The 21615-nt window shown below is 46.0% G+C and overlaps 1 long non-coding RNA gene across 1 annotated transcript; it reads right to left on the bottom strand.

The window, feature by feature from the left end:
• Nucleotides 1–2562: 2562 nt before the first annotated feature.
• Nucleotides 2563–14084, bottom strand: LOC144376489 (uncharacterized). The gene is made up of 2 exons (XR_013437042.1): nt 9627–14084; nt 2563–8455 (listed from the first exon to the last, which is right to left on the bottom strand). It is a non-coding gene; the product is annotated as an uncharacterized LOC144376489 (long non-coding RNA).
• Nucleotides 14085–21615: the final 7531 nt, after the last annotated feature.

Raw genomic sequence — 21615 nt, 5'->3', positions numbered from 1 at the left:
GCGGAGCCTTTCGTGAGCCTGGGAACCTGGGGGCTTTCCTGCATTTTTGGTACACCTTTAAAACACCAGACCCAGCTCCAAATGCTCACAGACTTTTATCCAAACCAACCTGGAGATACTGTGGCATCTGACCGAACTCATTCTAAACCTGGTCATTTGAAGGCAGGCCCAGGAAGCAAAGCAATAGGAAAGCTTAGCTGAATGGAACAATCACAAAAAGAACTACAACAAAAATATGTCCTGTGGAGTCCAAGTAAAACTGCAGGCTTCTGCCTACTTGCTGTCCTCTGGACCATAGGTCACATCCAGAGGCAAACGTTAATCGTGATGCAATTAATGACTGTTTGGTGTTTTAATATTCTGCTTTAGAAAGGCCTGGTGGTGATAAGGACTCGGGGGATAGTCACTTCCTTCCTCTGGGAAGTGGGGAACTCACAATTTGGGCCACCGCCACTGCGATCCTAATTCAGAGTAATAAGATCTGGCCTTGTGACCTTAAGTGATGTCCTCTTGACTAGGTACTGAGTTAGACGATGGAAACGAGAAAAACAGCCCCATTCTGAGTCTTTATCTTCCATCAAAATACTTCCTATCTGTAAGTCTGGACAAATCATTCAGTAAAAACCTGATGGTAACTAAAGAGTCCACCAACTCTATCTTCTAAGTATAAAACTGCATTTTGGGGACAAGAAATAATTGTCATACATGGCTCTACAATAAATCTGATTCCTCTTTGAATTCATACAGGAGGTATTAGATTTGGTCTAACGCGGTGGCTTTTAACCAGGGTGATTGTGCCCCTGCCCAGGGGACCCTTGAAAATGTCTAGAGATGTTTTGAGGATGAAGCTACCCAGGGATGCTGCCGAAAGGACCGACAAACCCATTCTCCCCAGGCTAATAATTAATCTGCCTGTGTCACTCCCCCTCAGTCCTGGCCAACTGCTGTCCCAAATCCCAGTATCTGGCAATTTCCCCCAATGAATTCAGATAAAAGAAAAAGACACCAAAATCATCATTTTTTTTAAAAAAAGAAAACAATGTTTATTAGGATATTCTGGGGTACAGGTGGCCAAAGGGTCTACGTACACTCTGTAGTGCTTGAGCAACAAGCTAACAGAAAATTCAAACATCACAAAACCACTTCCGAAGTCCAAAGAGCAAAACTTGTAGTTCTACGTGTAATTGTTCCTCCATGGGTGCTGCCCAGGAAGCTCATCATGAACAGCTGTGTGAGGAAGAGGCGTGGATAACCTCAGGAGAGTGCACAGGTATCCTCGGGAAGTGAGGTCCAGGGATGAGACAAAGGCATGATCCATCTTCTGCAGGTGGAAACCCCCAGAAACACAGTACAACATGGAGTCCCGGTTGCCTCCCTTAACCAAAGGCTCCTCGAAGAGGCTGACTGTACCCCTCATCCCAGCTCTGAGGAGCATGGGTGTCTAGCCCCCTTGCTCTGGAAAGAAATCTGCAAATATTCCCCAAATAATCAGGAAGGCTTCTCCTCCTATCCCACCTGTATTGTTACCCGGCATGAAACACAATGAACAGCAGCGGAGACGGAGACATACCCTCAGGTTAAGGGTAAAAAAAATGCAATGGTATCCAAAAATACAAGAAAAAAAAAAAAAAGATATACCACATCCTAAATCTCACACTGCGCCTCAGCAGGAGTTGGATTAAACAGAGAAAATAATTTCAATATCAAGGGAAAATGCGCGCAAGATGGGAAAACTCTTTCAAGCAAACTCTGTGGTGAGAAGAGCTTCCCCCTCTCCCTTGGGTGTGGGAAGGGAGAAGAAGAGAAAAGATGGATAATTAGGAGAACTGTGAGGCCCTGGATTTCAGGTTTGCGAAATTATTTCTTCAACCCTCTGAGGACAATCAGCTATTTCTGAATCCAGAAAAGCAGAGAAGTGCCTGATTACAGTAAGACACAGCCAAACGAGGCAGGGCGGGCTGTGATTTGGTTCTATAGTTTCCATTCTCTCTCTTCCCTCCTCCCCGCCACATTGCAGAAGTGCCTGCAGCTAAAGATGAACAATAAAAACCCCAAATGCAGATCACCGTTTGCTCGCCAGGAAGATAATGCTGGATCACACAGCTCTGCAGCAGTAGTGACAGAGAGAGAGAGTGCAAGCTCTACCCACAGACCCTTACACACCAGTGCACTAGAAAACCAGAGACCTCCATCCATCCCTGCCAGTCACCCTGGCCTGGCTCCTGCCCTCGAGGCTCAGAGGAGTGACGCTCTGGGTTCTCCATGAGGCCTTTCAGGTTTAGACTAAGGGTGCTGGGTTTGCCTTCTCCCCGGTGGGTGAGCTGGCTTTGCTGCTGGGCCCATGGGGACTGTGACTTCTCTTTTGGAGACCAAGTCTGAAAATCCAGCTCAGAGACTATTTATAAAAAGGGTGTCAAACTGAAGGATTCTGGTGTTTCTCCTAAAGTGCTGTCAGAGGGCCCAAAACTCTCTAGTTACTTGTGGGGAAGGTTCTGTTCCAAATGGTGGTTCATTTAGCCAGAGGATCTGCTCAACAAAGTGCTGCACTGACCAGCATTTGACTTTGCTCCTCAGGATGTGGCTAGAGAGTCTGTCACTCTTGGGAGTGGTGGAATGCACTAGAAGGCCTAGAAACCTTCATCCATCCCTGCCAGTCACCCTAGCCTGGCTCCTGGTGGCCGGCCTGTACTACCGACTCCTGACAGCCCTGGGTTTCTTGACCCAGCATCCACTGGACTGTCGAATTCTTACCACTGTCTCGTCTCATATCTATGTGACATCGGGCACATAGGTTGGTCCAGCTTTCTTGTCAGTGACTTGGGCTTGAGGCAGATTCCAATCTCCACAGACTCGCTGGTCTGGCAGATGCGGAGAGCTATGGGACTGGCTAGTCACATCCCTCCAGGGATAAGTGCTAGCTTTTCATCTCTCGGCAAGGAACACAATGGACAGATGTAAAGTGGCCGTGATCCCAGTGTTTTCTAAGACCTTTTGTCCAAATTCAGTACCTCACAGTGTCAATTTCAGTGTCAGTGCAGCTCATTGCCAGCACAGCTACACAAATGGACCCGTTCTTGCCAGCATGTGACAGAATGAAGCCCTCCAAGGTCCCAGTGGACATCTTTAAGTACCTACTGTGGCTCACGCTTTCTGCTGGGGAAGACTGGTGAGCAGGAAGACACGTTGGGTTGGAGGAAGTGGCTGACAATCTGATGGGTCTCCTGGCACTCTCTACAGAACAAAAATGGGGATTGCTAAGACAGCCTGGCCTGGGAAGAAGACAAGAAAATCAGAGAAACCGTCTATTGATGCTGGTGCTGCGCTTGGCAGCTGCCTTTGAGCAAAAATAAACTCCCCATGGCAGTGGGACAAGATGCTGATATTGGCACCTGCCAGAGGCAGACAGCCGAAGTCGCAGCTGCGCTGGTCAAATGAGCTTGGAGACCTTAGGGGGCTGAGGCCTCCATGACTATTAGCAGGCTGCGGCGCTCTGCAGGCAGTTTATTGAAATAGGGTTTGTGCGCCTTCCCCACCCCTCTGGGCTGGGTCTCAGAACAATCAGGAGTGCAGGTGGCACGTGGCACCGAACAACCATCTCTAAGCTGCCTCTGGGAGGGAGGAGAGGTTCCAAAGAACACAGGAAGCCATGAAAAGATTCCTGTGCCCAGGCAGGACAGGGCATGCTCGGGGGGCGAGGGGGGGTGGGCAGGACGGTGCAGTGTGAACACAGGGCATCCTTGGGGGAGTGTCAGAAGATGAACTTTCGACTTGAGGATTAGTGTCACCTATCAATCATTTGGGTGCCAAGAAGGACTTCTCCTTCAAAAAAAAAGGGTATCTGATGGGACAAGAATGAGCTTGGGTGGCTATAAATTTAGAGTGATTAGGGTAAGGAATCGACAGGAAGGGATCTTGTTAAATACTTAGGCCATAAAGAACAAGGGTGGATGTGAAGACAACCAGTCAACAGCATGATAGGAAAATGAGCCAGCCAAGGTCTTGAGACAGCCGTCCTCAGAAGAGAGACCTACTGAGTGTATCCCAGCATGGGTGCGGGGGCAGCTGTAAGGCCTCTGCAGAGAGGATGCTATTCAGGGGTACAGTCCTCCTGAAGAATCTTAGACAACAGATGCAAAACAGATGATCACTCAAGAAGAAAAGCTGTGTCAAAGTCCAGAGGTGCCAGGTGTGTAAGCGATTCCTAGCTCAGGATAAGAATAAAATGCAGCTTCCTCAGGTATCCCAACAAATCCCCGGAATTTCTAAAAAGAAATGCCTTCCTCTGCCACCCATATATGAGCTCTGGCCTCCTTTCTGTAAAAGGAATAACCGCCTACTTCAAAGACTCTGGCTGTTTTGTTAGAAATGCCTCCTGTATCGATAAGCAAGACACATCAGCGGACTGTATGACATGCTGGCCCCTGGCATGTGGCTTCCTGCGGCACCTTGATTATATTTCATCTGTCCAAACTCCATGCAGATGGGCCTTCTGCCGTCACGGGGCCTGGGCCAGTGGTAATTCACTCCCATCTGGGGCCATTGCTTGCAGGTCTTTCTTGAAAAGATGGGTCTCCCATGGTCTCATTTGCTCCAGCAGGGGAGCAGAAGCCAAAGCAACAGAGCTCACGGGAGTCTTGAGTCCAGGAGGTCAAGAACAGCGTCAGGAGAGGATTAGGAAATGCGAGCTCATTTACACAGCCCCTCTTCTGCTCCACAGCTTACGGACTCAAATACATCGGGCAAGTCTAACTACAAGAATGCAAACTTAACTTTCCAAAAGACAGCTCCTCCGAGGACACTATTTTGTAAATAATAATTGAAATACATTTATGCTGGATTCTAAGAAAAGAATTTGCTAATTATATAAACTCCCACGGCTCTTACATCTCTTCTCTCCACTACTTGACACTGACTCAGAATTGCTTCCGCTCTCCCACTCTCCTAGTCGGGCAGATGGAGCGTTTCTGGAGTGGCTGATTTAGAGGCAAGGAGGCCTAAGGGAAAGGGGTGCAGCTGGGAGCCACCCAACCTCAGAGCGCAGGCAGGACAGCAGCAGTCCCAGTGGAGACCAAATCCAAGGCCAGGGCAGCTCCGGAGAAGCCCGTTCTGTACTCGGTGAACCTGAAGTCACAACTTCTAAGATATGTTTTTGATACAAGATAGACAATCATTTAAGAAAAACCACCACAACAACAATCAAAACCAAAAACAAACAAACAAAAAACCAGAAACCACCCTCTCATCACAGTCTGGATATAATTTATTACACTTAATGAAAAAACAACCTAGGTAATTCTCAACATCTATTTTTTTTTCTATTAGAGACTTGAAAACAATCAGATATGGAAAAATAAATATTCAATTGGCATTCTGAATTTCCTCTCTATATTGTGCACTTCTTCTTCCATGTGCTCTATTAAGAAGATACTCAATCATATATTAACCAAAGATATTCAACATCAAAGTGGAATGGATGTGCTTCTAATCAAAATGGCAATATTGCCCTTTTTTCCCTCTCTCTCAAATAAGTAGGGCATGGCTAGACTGATCTGAGAGTCACAGTCTGCATGGACTCAAGTTTCTGTTCTTGCATCGCCAATATCAACCAGGAGATGCTTTCGGCAAGAGACCCGACCTCAGCAGACAGCCCCTGTGTTTGTGACGTCCTCATTGTGGGGACTGTAGGACCAAAAGCAGGAATCCCTTTTGCTTGTACACACCCCAAGGGGAAGTCACACAGGTAAAAGATTTAAATCATTTGCCTGCTTTAGTCCTGGGGCAAATGATGGTCACCGTGTTAAGTTGGAATCACACTTTCAGGTCACCGTGGTAAATTAGAATCACACTGCAGGACAGGACTACTTGCTTGCCTTGATTGTGTAAGAATCTCCTTCATTTACTTCCCTCAGCAAGATCCTGCCCCCTGTTTATTTAATCAGTAACTTATTTTCAAATGGAGGATTTGGTAACTCTAACATGCTTTTATCTCTGAAAAAATAAATGGGATCTTCGTTAGTGATAGAGCTTTTCAAAATTTAATTTATGTGTTAATGTAGGCAGTCTTCAATGAAGGCTGCCCTTGTTTAGCACAGAGAACGCCCATTTCCTCTTTGGTCATCTGAAGCTAATTACTTCTGCATGCGGCAGAAGGAATCAATAGCTTTCTACAGTGGATCACATAGAATCAGACCCATATGCCACCAGTCCAGTGTAGATACATAGAGATACCTTAATCAAAACAAAATATGTTCTGTAAGAGATATGCTCTCAGAGATGATTGGCATTCCAAATGTTTTCACACATTTAAAGTGTTTATTCAAAGTAAGAGTCTTTATGGAACTTTTTACTGATCAAATACAGTTGGGTGTTTGATGCATTTCCCTTGAAAACATTTTGAAGTGAAATATCTTGGTAGTGAGCATTATACATTTGTGTTTATTAACATTTGGATATAAATTTACTTCAAACACTGAAAGAGCTAAAAGACTAGGCCTTTCTCTGGGATTTCGTAGATTTCCTCCTCTCACCCACCCCCAGTCATCTGATAAATCTTTCTAGGCAAACCTCAGCGGGCACAGGGGATCAATATGAGACGTACACCTTGGGCTTCCTCCTCTGGCCCTCTCCCAGCGCGGGAAGAAAGTTCGTGCTCCCCAGCACCCTGTGGAGGGAGACACAGCCACAGGTCCTTGATCACTGCATATCCTGAATCTCACCGTATAAACCAGGCTTCAGAAGCGCACTTTAGGGTCTCTTCGGTTAAGGGTGGGAACTACTGTAGCTAACAGAGCCAGGAGCCTTTTCACGAGAGCCCTGCCCTGTTCTGCTTGTCTCTGCCAACCAATGCGCCTCGCCAGGGCATCTGACGCTAACCTCTCTCCATCCACAGACCTTGGTGCTTTTGCACATCAGCCACAGTCTGTCGTGGGGGATGTAGAACAAGACACAAGCAGATTCTGGATGAACTCCCAACTAACCCCTTTCTAAACAGGGGCTGAGACATGGCAGTTGGGAGTAAAGACTTAGGAAAACAACTGCATACCCCGGCATGGATCAGCATTGAAAGACAGGGCAGCACATCCCGTCCCCTGTCCCAGTCAAAGCCACTTTTGTCCATTACTCTGGAAACCAAGGCATCCAGTTGTGTCAACTGGCAACGGTGCCATGAAACAGTGCAGAACACTTTCCTCGCCACCGTTTCCTCGCCTGTGTGCACACCTGCATTTCAACACAGGATAAAAGACAATGCCTGGCTGCTCTGAGTCCTCCTGTGCGCCCGCAGTCACACGATGCTAAGCATTCTGCTAAAGCAGGAGCTCCTCAGGGTCTGCTTTTGAAGAGCTGTATTTGTGAAGTTAATATCGGAGCTACACCACTCAGGAGAGGAAAGCAAGCTCCACGTATTTTGTATTAAACCATCAGTAAAAAAAATGAAGACAATATCATTACTCTCAAAATATAGAAAGCCCATAGTTGAAATCATTGAGTAGTAAAATTTTTTTTTTCTACATATAACCTCATAAATGTAAAGAGTATTAGAGTGACCATCAGCTATATTGACTCTTGTTAGTTTAAGGGCTTCTCACTCAGGTAAGGCTTAGGAGAGTGTCAATCAATTACCAAGGAACCGTGAAATCTCACATTCCCTCCCCCCCCCATCTTGACTAAAAGACAGATACTACATTTGGATGTAATAGGTGTTTTGTTTCATAGGAGAGCATAGAACTGATTATGCACATAAACATTAGCGTGGAAAATGCCAGTACATACAGAAAGGTGAACATCGGTACAAGCTTGTTTCCACAAAGCTCACTCTGGATGATGACCTTCACTTTGTGACAGAGAAAGAAAAAAGAAAAAGCTTGTCATCCATGTTAGGTTGCCATTTGTCATTAGAAATCAAAGCCATTACATGAGATGTGAGGGAATCCTTAGAAAGACCAACTTCCTCTCTAGCTAGCAAATGCCAGAGTGAAAACTTTTAAAAGCACCACCACCATCATCATCAAAACACGGCCCCAGTTGGCTTTACAGCCAAATTTACAAACTGTCCCCTTTAAGTACAGCATGCCCCAAAGCCTTTGAGTGTGGGATGCAGGACTGCATCAGACTGTCCAGAGAAGCCCCTAAGGATCACAAAAAGCTTTCTTTAAAAAAAGAAAAAAAAAAAAGTTCCAGTTGGATGAACCTGTTTCTCAACTGAGCTCCTAAAATTGGATTTTCAGATATACAAGAGGACAGGAAACAGATAACTTGGTTTTTGTCTTTTTACATGTCCGTATGGTTTTTTTAAATGCAGCTACGATGTTCCTGCCAAAGATAAAGATAATAGGGTGGACAGAGCAGTTACCACCGGAACCAGCAGTGGGCTCAGACCGCAGCGTGGAGGTGCCGCCATTGATTTTGTGGTTATGTGGCTGGAAGGACCAGCCAGACCGTCCTTTTCGAAATCCCGCTGTAAGAGAGAATGTTTTCATCGTCACCCATGGTACATATCCATTTCATCACAGATAAACCACACTCTTGCTCTTCCCTGCTCCCCGCTCCTCCTGGTTGACCCACTCACCAAAGCTGACCCAAGATTTTACCACTGAGATTTCATTCTGCTGACCTGTTCGCTTCATGAGAAGGAATCATGCGCTTGAGTGAGACCCAGATACTTTTGACAAACTCTAGCAGATGCTATTGCTTCCTCCTTCACACTGAATCATGAAGGTCCTTTCTAGGGGGAAACATCTGAGCTTGGGCATCTCTGCCACCTCCCCACCTCTTCCACAGGTGACCTAGAAGCTGTGTGTCGCGCAATGCTTCCTCCAGGAAGCTCTGGTGAGGAGGGATGCTGGCTTCCCTCCCACCACAGAGTGAGGGCAGGAAGGAACCATGTTGGAAAGCTTCCTAGTCGAGGCCCAGTTCCCACAGAGATGGGCCACAACCAGCCCGGAGGCAGACAGAGCAGGCAGGGGCTTTCCCCTCCACTGGCCAGTCCCACTCGGGGTTTTACAGTGGAACAGTCAGAGAGGGCAAGGAGCTTGTCCAACTCCTCGTCACCCAGTCCACACCCCAGGCTTCAGGACTCGTCCACACGTTTGTCCTTTCCCAGGATGGACTCCTCCATCCCATAGCCACACTGCTACATCCATCACACCACACCCCACGGTGGACAAGAATTAGGATCAGCACCTACAATTCTCCCTCTCCTCACCAGGGAACTGGGGAGGGTAATGGGACCTGCCCACTTTCCCTCTGTGTCCCTGTGAAGGTCAGAGGAACTGCAGGTAGAGGCCATCCGGGAGACACCAAGAGCCCAATGCATTGTCTCCGAGCTGGATGACTTTATGTCACTGTGCTCTCAGAGAGTCTCAGAGCATCAGAACAGTGGTTTCAGTGCTGGGGATGGATCTCAGATGAAGATCCTGGGTCCTACACTTTGTTCTAACTTTGTGCACTGAATCCAAAGTCTGCACCTTGCTCAGAAGGCAGATGGACACAGAGGGTGGCTTCATTTTTTTTTTTTTTCCTGGAACTGAAACCTTATTTCCTCGGAGCCTCATGTATCTTCTCATGCCCTGGAGCCCAAAGGCTATGTCAATAAATGCAGGAAGACCCCCCAAAGAAACGTGACTTACATCAGAAAGACAGAGATGTGTACTTCCCGAAACATTGGATTTCAGCTTCTGTGCCTGGAGAAAGACAAGGAGAGAGGGGGGAAATCTCAAACATAATAAGGAAGAGTAATTACTGATGATCCATTAATCAATGGTCCAGGGCAGCACTGCCCAATAAATACATGAGTCACAACCGTGAGACACATCCATAATTTACAATATGCTAGTAGCCACCTAATAAAGAGATAACAGGTGAAGTTAATTTTAATAATATATTTTGTTTAACCCACTATATTACCATTTCAACATGTAATCAATATAAAAAATTAATGAGATGCTTTACATTCTTTTTTTTTTTCCCCCACACTTGAGTTTTCAAAATCTGGTGGTGTCTGACATGGCACGTCTCTGCTCAGACCTGCCTCATTTCAAAAGCTCAACTGCTGCTTGTCACTAGCACATCCGGGGACAGTCCAGGCAGGACTGAGCTTCTAAAAGAAAAACCAGGAAGTAGCCAGTTATTTGCATTTCTGAATGTTCATTCTGGGGAGTGCCTCCTTCTACTTGAGAATGTTGCCAATAGAAATCCCCACTTACTAGTAAACACACAGGGGCTTCCCAAAGCCAGTTTGTTTGTTTGCTTGTTTGTTCATTATTCCAGTCAACAAACACTACCAGGCTCCTACCGTTTTCCAGACTTCTAAAGTTCACAGGGTGGTGAAGAGAAAGCACTAGTAAGAACACCTCTCCCTGGTTATGGGGTCAGGCATCGGACAGATGGCCACCTTTGAGCAACCAAGCAGGGCAGTGCAGATCCTGATCCAGCAATTTTAAAACTGCTTTCTGGGCAGTTGCCAGGGGGCTTAGCTGCAAGGACTTTAAGCTCCCTGTTTTCCCTCAACTGGACCAACTCCACTGGGCTTTTGCCTAAGAATTCAGTGGGAGGAACAGTCTCATCATTCAAACAATCACTGTGAACACACTTGTGAGAATCACTGACCCAATACAGCTCTCTCGTTTTACAAAATAAAGCAATGAGAGCCCAGAGAAGTTGAGTGACTTTTCGAAGGTCAGGCAGCAGTTTGCTTGTAAAGTCAGGATGCATCCAATCTCATCAGCTCGTGTATGAACAAACATTCTCTCCTGCATGAACAGTGTTTTCCCCCCAGTCTCTACCCTTCCTCAAATCCACACAAAGAACTCCTCCCCTGATCCGCCATCCTCATCCACAGCAATAACAGCCCTTTGGCTCCAGAAGACAGAAAGTACATTTGTTGGTAAGATAAGACTCCCACCTGAATAAGCATCCCACCCGAGTGACTGGCTGAGTGTGGGGCTTGCTGCCTGCATGCTGCAAGACTTCTACAACTCGCTGAAGACACGCTAGGCTGAAAGTACAGCATGTTGGCCCAACAAGTAATTTACTGACCATAATGCTCCTTGGAAAGCATCATAATCTTTACCTATATTTGCATATGCCAGCTGTGAATGTGAAATAGGAACCTTTAAACAGGCTCCGAGAATAAGACACTGTGAAGCATCCCTGGGCTGTTCAAAGGTCACTAAATGTTATGTATAAGGAGATCAGAGGGGAAATTGAAAGAGGAATTGAACCTCACTCAAAAGCCTACTTTTAATCTATATTAATGGCAAATCTGGTCCATTGCATTGTTACCAACAGAGAATAATGTGTAGAACTTAAGTTATTTCCATCCAAGATTGGAACTGTGCCCAGACACCAAAATGACCCTAAAACATCCCATTCTGCCTTTTCTTTTCTAGGCCATAATCTACAAAAGACAAAAACCCTTGCTAAGGGCCTCTGCATAACTAATGCATTCACTAAATTGCACAGAGAAGCCAGCCTGCACCGTGGTCACAGCTAAGCTGCTTTTTAGTGTCCTGGGCAGGTGTCCTCCGTTCCACAGGATTAGCTCTTGTGGGCAGTGCTTTGCTCATGGTGACACTCCCCAGCTGTATTTCTCTGTCACTTCAGGAATCTGAGGTGGCACTAGTGGAATATCGCCGTGATGGAATGACTGTGAAGGGCTTCCGGCAGGGGCCAGAAAACGCCTCCATCTTCCCAGACATCACTAAGTGGCTTGGCCTGTGCAGGTGGATCTCGGGCCCTCATCAGTTACCGGAGGTTTCTTACTGTGCGCAGCACTTGGGAGCCTTTGCCAGGGCCACATGCCCAGGTCTACACTGCCAGCCTCCTCCTCCCTCCGGGAATGGCCGTGTGAAGTGTTCGATCACAGGCACATGAGCTTAGACAGGCTCAAAGTGTGTGAAGTCTCTGGGCTCCTGTTGCCCCCCAGCAGCCATCCTACTGACTTCTAAGGGTCAGCATCTGGCTGCGGCTCTCTGCAGTGCCACCGGCCTAAAACTGCAGGCATGAGGCCCCAACTCGCCTGTCCTGGAGGACCACCCTGACTCGCGCAACTGCACGAACTGCTGAGTTCCAGTTAGACTGCACCAGGCCCTTACCTACTGCTTCTGAGAGCAGGCCCACCCCTTGTCACACCCGCCCAGTCCCCAGCACGCAGAACTCTAACCGCTCAGCCTCCACAGGCTGTGAACAGGCTTCCTGCAGAGAGGTCCCAGTTCTCTGGGAAACCACCAGGACTGCAGAGGCAGAGCAGGGCACAGCAGAGAGTTCCTGAGGTCCACCTAAACCCAGGGGGGGGCCACCATAAGGTCTGTGCATCTAACAGGTGAAGGGCAAAAGTTACCAGCTATTGGAATGGCAGATGGCACATAAGTGACAAGATCAAAGGTTGCACATAGCTGTGAGGGCCTTTTAAATGCCTCACCAAATGAGATGCAGACTAGAGAGGATCTGCTGCCTAGACTGGGGGGCAAGAACGACAGAGAGAAAGTTGCGCAGTGCCCCTAACAGCATGTGAGCTGCAGGCAGAGGGACAGAGCCCGGCCTTCAGAGCTGTGTGCATCTGGCTGGTCAGTGCTTAGGCATCTTGTTCGCTCTGTGAACACCCAGCGACAGCTGGGAGTCAGAAACCTTCAACTGCAGATCCAGAATCTACTTAAGAAAATCAGAGTCTTAAAGCCCACTTTAGAAGCTCAAGAAACCTGTTATTTCTACATTTTAAAGGCATTTATTGAGCATTTGTGAAAACATCACCAAATAGTCACTGTCTTGCTAGTCAGATCTGATAAATGCAAGCAGATAAAATTATAGGATGTCCCCTTTCTTCAACTCTTGCAAAGAGTACATACATAGTTTAAATGTTGTCCCATTTACTGACACTTGGGATAGTCCCAGGAAAATTAAAAGGAAAAAAGAAATCTCAGACTTTGTAAGAAGTAAGGTAAGTTAGAAACTGAAAGAATACATTTTTATTCCTGTGTTATAAACTGGTAAAACCAAGGATATAATAATGTATGTCCTGCACAGAGCATGAGGTTTTTTTTCTGTGAGCCCTGGAACCCTGCTAATTCTAGGATAGTCAGGAACTCAACTCACAGCTTACCAATCTGTACCTATCTGGATACTGAACCTTAAAGTTTATGGTCTTAAAATAGGATTTGTGTTGGGCTGGGGATATAGCTCAGTTGGTACAGTGCTTGCTTTGCAATCTTCAGCACCACCAAAAAAAAAGATATGTCTTGCAAAAAAAAAAAAAAAAGAAAGAAAGAAAGAAAGAAAGAGGAGAGAGAACATATTTCCGAGAGTCCACCTGAACCAACATTACAGTATCAAGAGTGTTTCCTAGCAGCTGATTCCTAGTGATGTGGTTTGGGGAAGCCGCCTGATTCTGCATTGTGGAAACATCACCACCAAGACCTAGTACCTTGAGGTTTGTATCTTTAGAATGGAAAAATGCAAACATGAATACAGTAACCTTCACCACATTCTAGAAAAAGAAGGAAACCGGTTCTTTAGGCTCTTCAGAAGGCTTGTCCCCTCCAGTATCTACTGCTTTCCTGTTATAAAATTGTCACTGGCAGTAATCCGCAAGTCCAGGCACGTTGCATAATAGAATTTCCAGGGCACTGTAATTGCGAGGCCAGACCTCGCCAGTCCCTGGCACCAGAGGGTTAATAAATGCATTAGATGCTGTTAACCTCTGTTACCTGGAGTCAGAGCGGGGCCTCTCCTGCTTTTACCCAGTGATTAGCATTTGGAAAGGCAGCCTTGGTGCATTCCGTGCAGAACACACAGGCACACCCATAATTTATAGCTCAGAGTCAGGTACCCACATGGTTCTGCCCATAGTAGGTTCTGCAGAGCCTTGGGGACAGGTCAGGCTTGTGAGCAGCGTACTTGCTCTGTTTATGGAACTGGAGACTTAAAAGCACACCCGCTCGAAGCCTGGCCTTCGCTGCCCCAGGACTCCATTTCTGTAGAGAAGCCAGTGTTTAATCTGGGGTTTTTAGGCAGCTGTCAGCCAGCAGGGTATGGAACATTTCTCTCTCTCTCTCCCCTCCATGCAGAAGAAGAGCCTTTTTTTTTTTTTTTTTTTTGCTCTATCTCCAGAAAATAAAACCAGAGGAAGCTGCCCAATCCAATAGCAACAGACTGTCCAGGCTGTAGCCAAATAGTCATAATTAATGATGCTCTGGTTCTTTTCTCCCTTGCTTTACTGATTAGAGAGATTTGCTATATTAGGAACCTGTTTGCTTAATGACAGAATACAAGCAATAAACAGAGAAATACACAGACTGTAAAATGCAATCAACTTTGCTCTCCAGAACTCACTAAGTACCTCGCCGCATCTATCACATTTGTCAATACGGGTTGATTAGCATACGAGGTCTCTTCTGCCACATAAATTGGACCCTTGCTAGGGAAAACCAATGCATGAGTTCTTTCTGAAATTGTCTAGAAGCAAAGTCCAGAACTCAAAGCCATCTCTCAATTTAAATGTGCATATCTTATGTTCCCTTGTAAAACCAAATGTAGGAAGAAGAAAGGTGTACTCCTAATCCCAAATGATAACTGAGCAGAGCAGCTTGCTTCAGAGTTTGCATTTTTCACATTGTATTTGAATAGACACCTCTGATTACAGACTTGTATGGGTAGTAGTTATCATATAACAAGTCTATTGTGTACTTGATACATATTTGCTCAAATTAATTTCTGCATCTAAAAAGAAACTTCAGGGGGAAAAAACCCCAAGGCTGGCTGTGAGTGGATCCGAGCTAAGTCATGGTGGGCTGCAGAGTGTTCTGGACCCTTTTAATTTTTGCAACTTTTTTGGATTTGGGTATTGACTCCTGGGAGAGCTGAAGAGGTTTTATTGCTGGTCTGGTCACAAGCAGCTGGCCAGCCTTTCTAAAATCCCTGCCGCTGTCTATTTTGAAACTCACCTTCCTGGTGATTTGCTTTTCCTACAAACTCGGTAACAACCCCTGCAGTCCCTGGTCTGAATAATGTGCAGTAAAGTCAGCTGCGTAAAACAAGTGGACACATAAATAAGGCCGGCTCAGGGCCCCTGGGCCTGGGTGTTTGTCTTGCGGAGCCTGTGCTCACAGGGAAGGATCCATTTCCTTCAAGCAGAATTCTGCCAGGAGGAAGCAAGGAGCAAAGCCAAGATGAGCTGGAAGTGTCCTTCCAAGAAGGGACTGGTGATAATCCTCAAGTGGCATTTCTACCACGGAGCTGGGGACTGGCAGGTGTCCTCTATATCCCTCCCAAAACACTTTGTCTCTGCATCGCCTGAACCTCAGCCAAAGGTTTTCATTACGTTAAGCTCTAAGAAGGCCTTGTAAAGATTCTTCACTCAGCGCGGGCTCAGGAAGGCCCCGGGGCTGCCAAGTTGAGTCAGTTTGGGCAAGTTGTGCCAGGTCCTCAGAACTGGTAGGGGAGGTCGCAGAGCGGGCAGCGGTGCTTCTCCCACCTGGAAAAAGTCCGGCTCAGACTGTGGCCGGGCTGAGTTTGGTCCAGGCTTCCAAGCACACGTGGACAGCGAACTGAAATGAAGCCAGTTGGAAAAGTGGGGCTGGTAACTGCGAAGGTGACATGGGAACGTGCTCTAGAGCCTAGCAGGTTGTGGGTTCCTGGCACCCACAGGGTATTCAAAGTCTAACTGGGCCACTTAGTAGAACTGACTGGCAGCCTACAGCAGAATCCTTGCTCGACCGTGCTGAGGACTGGATCTGTAGCTGGTCAATTGAGAGATTAAGAGAAAAGGCAAAATCATTTAAAAATGACACATTTGTGTGAAACCACTTTAAAACCTAAATATCATTCATTTAGTAATTTTTGGATACATGACCAAGGCCGCCCTTTCTTTGAAGAGCCTGCTGACTGGAGTTTCCCTGCCTTATGTTTTCCACAAGCAATACCTCTGAATCATGGTCGGCAAATCCTAGTTTGGGTTTCTTAAAACGGGAGTGGCATTTGTTTTTGACACCCACAGAAGAATCTCAGTGCAATCTTTCTACATTTTTAGAGTCTTTCTCAGTCTTTTACAGTTTTTTTTTTTTAGAAACTTGCTTTTTCCAATGTATTCAGCTCAGTTTTCATTGAAACACTTATGCTTTTCTGTACACCACTTTACAGAAAATATAAAATACTAAATATAATCAGTACAAAAAGATGTGGCTTGGTACGTTTGTGTGTCAACTGGAGACAGCAAAGGGCACAGGTGGGCAGAAAAGGGGATAGGCGTGAGCTCGGGGCATTCGCTGGGCCTTGTGCATTGCATGTCTGTAGAATGGACAGGCTGGTTTCCATGGTGAGCTGGTAAGTAAAGGTGGGTTAAGAGAGCTTCTACTATAATTTAGAATTTGCACCTGGTGCTGAATTGATTGATAAGGTATGGTTAAAAAAAAAAAAACTAAAAAATTTCAAAAACCACAAGGTTAGAGAGTTTCTAGACTTGGGTCTTCAATTAATAGCTATGATACTACTAATTCCTGTCCTAGGGTCTAAATCATAGCAGGGTGGTTGTGAGAATCAAATGTGACACTTTAGAAGGACGTCCTTCTAAGTTGCTGGTGACAATGTCTTAGCTGCTCTGTGTTCTCTGGTCAGTCGGACTGGGACAGGAGGGGTAAACTGTAAACCCTCAGGCTAATTTGGCTGTGCACATTATATTGAAGAGAAGTGGCTCATGATCCTCTGTGATTCCTTTGATTTAAAAATGGATGCACTGAGAGACACCATCCAGTAAGATATATCAACAGTGCTCCATTAGCTAAGCCGTCCCTCGGGCTCCCTGTCAGTCTCCAGTGCTCCACGATGCTGAAGGCCTGCACTTGTAACTTTACACTAATGGCAGAGGGAAAGGCGCGTGCGCAGCCTGTCACAGAGCTCCCCAGGGCGCTCTGGCCTGGCGTCCTGTTTCTTTTCCTATCTTCACAGGATCATCTTACATCTCTTTTGCTTTTCCCCACACTGGGGCAAACAGAGGTTACAAAATACATTACACTACTGTGTGTTTTTGTTCATGGTTAACTTGCTTGATTAGTAAGATACTCAGACAAGAAGCAATTATGAGCTGTAGTTTAGAAAATTATGCCCAATTAACAATAAGATGAAGCCAAACAATGTGTGAAAGACGTTTTAGTGGCAGGGGGTGGGGGAGGTGTGGATTTGCGGCACAAACATTTAGTGACAATGGTGTACAGGCAAGGAGGAGGGACTGCCCTAAAAGGAAATGTTAGTTTTCTCAAATGTGCAGTTGGAAATGCAAATGTGCAAGAGCAACAGAAGAGATTCATTGTGGTCCCTGATGAGAAGCCCATGAAGCCTGTCTCATCAGACCCGCAGCCTCTCACCATCAGATAATATTTATTAAGCCTCTCATTCTCCCATGCATTTATGTGCAGCTGAGTGCGGCCCTGTAATGGCTCTGTGACTTATGGTGGTGACTATGGTTTGATAAAAAACTCCATTGCTTGGAGATAAAACAGGCCAGGGGCTTTGGTTCATCCTCTGGGTTAGAAGATGGCGCACTCCTATCATTGCAAAAAATCAAGGTAATCATATATATATATATATATATATATATATATATATATATATATATATATATATATATTTTAAATGTGTTTTTAGCAGAAAAAAATAGGAAAACCAAGTAGGCAACTAGTGATGTCTGACCATTGCAATTACTAGTAGCCTCCACTGAGAATGATCCAAAATGCATTTTAAAAAATATTCCCTCTTGAAGAGAATACTCCTTTTTGTACAGATTGGAAACAGAATTTCAGAGAGGCTGGGACTTGCCCAAATTTCCAGAGCTTGGAGTGGTTGTGCTGAGATTTGAACCCAGTCTCTTTGACTCCAAAATCCATGCCTTCTGGCTCTGTGATAGACCTCTACCTGTTATCCCCTACACTCCTTCCCTCAACCCTTAAATAGCTCTCACTATCCTGCTGACAGCTAAGGATGGTTCTGAGAGGTGCAGTAATAAGCTGGGGTCACACAGCTAACAGAACAGAGATAGAAGTGATGCAGAGGCTACAGGGGTACAAAGCACAGGGGTTCTTCCTAAGCCTCACTGCAGAATCAGGTGCATCTCCTGTAAATGCAGCCAATATCAGAAGCCAGAGGTCAGGCCAGGCAGGGTGGTTTCTGCTCCCAGGAGAGCCTGGAGGTGAGTATTCTCATCCCACCTGAGGTCCCTGCAGTTGAGGGGCAGGCAGGGAATGGTCACTTTAGGAAAAACTGCCATATATCAGCCCAATGCCTGCCATCACTATTTCTTCTCTAAACATCCTCATCCATGATGTAGTCCCTCTAGGGCCTGAAACATGAGAGGCAAAGAGGAGGAAATCTCTAGGTTTTTACACTATAAGAGAACCAGGGCCATTTTCTTCCACATACATGAAGCCTATGGCCTGCTCAGGAGCAGAGCCCATTATTCAGGGAGGCACGGTTGGTTAGAAGTCCTGAAGATAAAAGGTCAGTAGGGAATACAAGAAATTGGATTTATTTATAGTAGGTGATCTAAGTGTGCTCAGAGGTATTCTCCTAGGTTACCCAGAGTGAGAGAGCATATTTATAGCCACGATGGTGCAGACATCCTCTTCCTTTTTATTAAGCATGTTTATTACCCAGCAATTGGGTTAAGCAATTGTCCAACTGCTGAATTACTGTCCTTCTGATGGGCTGCCCTCACTGCCCTCTGGACCACAGGTGCAAGTGGCCTAATGGCTCTTTCCGGAAGGCACCGAGGGCGGCCTAGTCTTCTCATCCTCAGCCTTAGGTCGTTCCAATTTTTTTTTAAAAGAAATGATGCTAAGGGGAAGCCATCATATAAATGGGTGATCATACACACCTGGCTCAGCCCAAGGCCCACTTCTCCAAGGGAGCACACCGGTAGGAAGCCCAGGTTCATTTCCCAGATGAGTCTTAGGGTAAAGGTCCCCCAGTGCCACCTAGCACAGGCTCCTCCTACCTCAGAGACACAGCAAAGACCACCCATGAGGGCAAAACAGTGACCCAGAATACTGGGCTGGAGGATTTTATTCTAAATATTATACTCCTCCTAGGTAATGTATTGTTCGTCATTTCCACAAGACAGTTGGCAATTCCGGGATCAAAGAAATTAAAGGACCTTCCTTCTTAGGCTGCAGGAAGAGCTCAAAGTTGTTGAAGCAAGAAGCCTGGCCCTTTCATCTGCTAAGACAACCCCTACGTGTAACAACCTCTTTTTCTAGAAGTCCTCTGGATTAGATAAAGGGGAGTGAAGGGAAGGGACGGGGAGAGGAACAGACAAGAGAGTAGAATGAATCGGACATAACTCTCCCATCCGTGTACATGGAAACACAACCAGGGTAACTCCGTATCGTGTACAACCACAAGAATGGGATCCTAATTAGAATAAGTTATACTCCATGCATGTACAATATGTCAAAGTACACTCTACTGCCATGTCTAGCTAAAAAGAACAACCACCACCACCACAAAAAAAACTACCCATTTCTTTTCTTAAAAAAGTGCCTTTGAGAACGAACCACCTCCCTACTGGCCTACTGTATGCATGATCCCTCATCAAGCACCTGCACACTCAGTGCTGAATTTTCTTGAGCTACACTGGCTTAAAGTGTGTGTGAAGGGAGCCTCGCCTCCACTCTCCATGGGGCCACAGAGCCAGGAAGCGCAGCCCTCCTTCCCTGTTGTAACAGAGTGGTGATGGGCTATGAACGCAGGTCCCTCAACTGCACCCCAGACAGGAAAGAGACCTGTCACTTGGGATTTCCTTGACTGGTGTCATTTCTGGGAAACAGAAACAGGGCTCTGAGCCAGAGTTGGTCTACCCAAGAACCACAATGCACTCAAGGGTCTTCTGGGCTCCGATTCCCCATGGTGTGCTTGGCCTAGGGCCAGCATTTTTATTTAGTTATTGGACAACATACCCCTAGCAAATTCCAGAAATATAATAACACAAATGACGCTTCCAATGACAACATGAGATAGTGCCTTCTCTCCAATACTGTATGATAGCATTTTTATTACTTGTAATGATAGCATATGATTAAACTATAATGTAGGGCTCCCCTTTTTGCCACTCGCTTCACAGAATGGAGAAGTATGAGTTATTTGGAGGCGTTAATAAGAGACTCTATTAGACTTGGAGCGGGGGTTGAGGCAGTGTGATCAAGGGGCTGTCTGTAAAAAGAAAACCCTTGTCAAAAGAGAACCAATTTACTGCCTGCTCAGCTGAGGCTCTTCTGGCCTGGCTGGGCATCACCCTGCGCTTAGCAAATAGTTTTATTCTATCTGTAGGATATTAGGGATGAAAGCATAAAAAAGGAAAATTGTAACTCAGAGACACTGCACTGTGTGTGTTTCAGAGGGCATCTGGCTACACCGTGGTTGAGAAAAATAGATCCTGTGACCTGCCTTTTGAAAAGGTGACATTTGGGTTCATTAAAGGTGTGCCATAGATTTTGATAAAAGCTATTTTTCTAAGTCATTAAATTGGTTTTTAGGAACTTTACATTCTCCTCCATTTGAACAATTATTAAACTATAAAATAGAACTGCACAATCGCTAAAACCGTAATCTGAAATTTTACTGCCAGCTATAAAATGCTGTATTATTAACTATACCGAAGATGCTCAAGCCCATTACAACTTTTTAAACGAATTATAAAAACCCTTTACTGCTGATAAAATAATCTTAAATTACAGTATTATGTATTCTAACAATATGTTGAACCGAAGTTTGAGACAATGCAAACATGCCAATCACAAAGAAATCATTACTTGAATGGAGTTTGCAGAAGCCCACCATCTGATAACAGCTGCTTCTCGGAGGCAGCCCAGCACCTGATGTCTGCAGGCTGCCTGGGACAGCTTGTCTCCCACAGCAGGTGCCTTCCCCATGTCCCTCCGACCACAGAACGAACTGAGAGTCACAGCCTCCAGGGCTTGAAGGCTGCGCACTTAGTGGGATCCCAGGGATTAAGGAAAGGATAATGACAGAGGCAAATTTTTCCCTATGCCTCCTGTGAGATTTTAAAAATGTCACCTGTTCAGTTTCTGAGCACCAACTACTTATACCTGACACCGTGATGCAGGTGATTCGCATTCGTACCTACCAGGAAGCCTGGCCCCCAAGAGTACAGTCCCGTTTTTAGATATCAGTTACAGCCTGCACACTTCTGCTTCCAAATGGGTTTAAATTCACAATTGGAAATACATTTTGGCATGCTGGACTGATGGAGTAATACCCAATTCTGAGCTCTGAATTCAAGCACTCTCCTGGCTGAAGGACTTTGAAAACGCTCTATAAGCAGTTATTTCAAAAAATGTTTTTACGACAGCCTCTGTCCTCCCAGGGCTGGTGTGGGTGGATTTTGGGATGCAGTTTCCCTCTGAGCTCATTTGCTGGCACCTGGAACTAGGAAGATTAAGTCCAAGGAGGCCACCAGCAGCCTCCATGCTGGGAAAAGCTGGGCCCACCGCGCAGGCCCCAGCGCCACTTGGCAGCCTGGTCCCAGGCTCTGCCGTGAGGCTGCCAGAGGAGCCTAGAAGCAGCCTGGGTGCGGGGTGATGCAGCTTAGCAGCACTCTGCTGCCAGAAGAGCCCC

The sequence above is a fragment of the Ictidomys tridecemlineatus genome, chromosome 1 (genome assembly GCF_052094955.1).
Source record: "Ictidomys tridecemlineatus isolate mIctTri1 chromosome 1, mIctTri1.hap1, whole genome shotgun sequence".
Lineage (NCBI taxonomy): Eukaryota > Metazoa > Chordata > Mammalia > Rodentia > Sciuridae > Ictidomys > Ictidomys tridecemlineatus.
Note: the sequence above shows the minus strand (reverse complement) of the source record. Positions and strands in the feature narration are given on the sequence as shown.